The sequence below is a fragment of the Pteropus vampyrus genome, unplaced genomic scaffold, assembly GCF_000151845.1.
Source record: "Pteropus vampyrus isolate Shadow unplaced genomic scaffold, Pvam_2.0 Scaffold197, whole genome shotgun sequence".
NCBI classification, from domain to species: domain Eukaryota; kingdom Metazoa; phylum Chordata; class Mammalia; order Chiroptera; family Pteropodidae; genus Pteropus; species Pteropus vampyrus.
Window position 1 is genome coordinate 2,802,836 of NW_011888978.1, and position 2,653 is coordinate 2,805,488.

Below are 2,653 nucleotides of genomic sequence, written 5' to 3' on the forward strand. Positions count from 1 at the left end.
TCTGCTCTAATTTTGATTATTTCTTTCCTTCTGCTGACTTTTGGCTTCATTTGTTCTTCCTTTTCTAGTTTTTTAAGAAGAAGCATTAGGTTGTTTATTTGAGCTCATTCTTGTTTTTGGAGATAGGCCTGTAACAATATGAACTTTCCTTTTATGAATGCTTTTGCCATGTCTCAAAAGTTTCGATATGTTGTACTATCATTATCATTCATTTCTATGTATCTCTTGATCTCTTTTTATTTCTTCTGTGACCCAGTTATTCTTTGTTTAATCTGCATGTATTTGTGGTTCTACCTGATTCTTTTTGCAGTTGATCTCTAGTCAGAGCATTATGATCAGAGAATATGGTATGATTTCAACCCTCTTATATATGTTGAGGCTATCTCGGTGTCCTAATATTTGGTCAATCCTTGAGAATGTTGCATGTGCACTAGAGAAGAATGTATAAGCAGTTATTTTGGGATGAAAGGCTCTGTGAATGTCAATTATGTCCAGTTGATCTAATGTGTCATTTAAGGATGTTATTTCCTTATTGATTTTCTGTTTTGATGATCTATCCATATCTGACAGTGGGGTATTTAGGCCCTACTACGGTAGTGTTTTGGTCTGTTTCTCCCTTTAGTTCTGTTAGTAATTGCTTTACATATTTCAGGGCTCCCTGATTGGGAGCATAGATATTAATAAGTGTTATGTCTTCTTGGTGCATGATTCCCTTTATCATTATGAAGTGTCTCTCAGTATCTTTCTTTACCTTTTTTATTTTGAAGTCTATTTCATCTGATGTTAGTACCACTACTCCGCTTTTCTCTGCATGCTATTTGCTTGAAATACCATTTTCCACCCTTTTACTTTGAGTCTATATTTGTCTTTGGAACTGAGGTGTGTCTCCTGGAGGCAGCATATGGTTGGGTTTTGTTTTTTGATCCAATCTGCAACTCTGTGCCTTTTTATTGGTGAGTTCAGTCCATTTACATTTAGGGCGATTATTGAAATATGAGGTCTTTTTATGGCCATTTTATCTTTTGCTTTCTGGTAGCTCAGTGTTTCCATTGCTTCCTTGTCCTTGTGTTTCTGTTTTCTTTATTTTGGTTGGCTTTGTGGGTTTTCTCTCTGGTCTTTGTTTTATGTTATGTACTTCAGTTCTGAATCTTTGGTATGTGGCTACTATTACAAATATGTAAAAGATAGTTATATATGTATACACATATATATACAGTATATATATACAAACACATATATGTACAGTCATTCATTTTCTTCTGCGCATGCCTTATCTCCATTCTCCTTTGAGAATTTGGAACTTCGAATCCTCTCCATTTCAGTCATTGTTGTCTCAATTTGTCCCTATGTATGCTGAATGTTCATTACTATCTTGCTATAGCAATTCTCTTCTTATTGTGTAAGCTTATAATGCCATGTTCTTATTAAGGGTTGCACTCCTCTGCTTCTATCAGCCTGCTAGTCACCTTACTCTTAATTATGTATTTTTTGTCGTTTTGTCTTAGGAGCTGACTCCTTTTGGTATTTCCTCTAATGCAGGCCTCGTAGTGGAGAATTCCCTCAATTTTTGTATGTCTGGAAAGGTCCTTATTTCTCTTTCATATCTAAAGGAGAGCTTAGCTGGATACATTATTCTTGGCTGATAGCTCCTCTCATTTAATAGTTGAATATTTGATTCCATTCCTTTCTGGCTTGTATGGTTTCTGCTGAGAAGCCCGATGATAATCTAACGGTTTTTCCTTTACTGTCGGAAAAGGAAATAGGTTACTGTCTTCTTTTCCCTGGCTTCCCTGAGAATTCTGTCTTTATCATTGATTTTTGATAATTTTAATACAATATGTCTTGGTTAAGGCCTTTTTGGGTTGAGATAATTGGGTGTTCTGTTGACTTGAGTTCCAAGCTCCAGCTCATTCCTTAGATTCGGGAAATTCACGTCAACTCTTTGTCTGAATATACTTTCTAATCTCTGCTCCTTTCCTCCCCTTCAAGAATGATCATTATTTTTATGTTTCTTCTCCTGATGGTATCAGCTAGTTCTTGTATTTCTCTTTCACTATTTTTCATTCTTCGGTTCCTCTCTTCTTCCTTCTGATTTATTTCTAGATTTCTGTCTTCGATATCATTAATCCTTTCCTACATTTGGTCAACTCTATTTCCCAAGCTTGCTATTTCATTTTGCAACTATTGCAGTGTGTTCTTTATCTCCAGAAGTTATTTTCAGTTCTTTTTGAGGGTTTTGATCTCCTTGCTAAAGATCTCATTCTGCTCATGTAGTTGTTTTTCCAATTCCTGAAATTGTTGATATGAATTGTTTTGGATCTCATTGAGCTTTTTCAGAAGCACCATCCTTAATTCTCTGTCATTTAAGTCGCATATTTCTATGTCTGTAAGCTTATTTTATGGAGATTTTTATTTTTCTTTCTGAGATGCCTTGTCAGATGCCTTCTTTGTTCATGGTGTTTAATGGACTATTTCTCCACCTGGGTATTAATGGAAGTGTATACTGCTTTTTTTCCAGAAAGAAGATTTATTATATAAAGGTCTCTCTTTAGCCTGTTGCAAAGGAGTTTTTCTTTTGGTTTCCAGTAAATGGCATCGAAGCCTCTTTGGTCCCCGTTTTATATAAAGCCGTAATAATGCCTTTTTTTTCCCC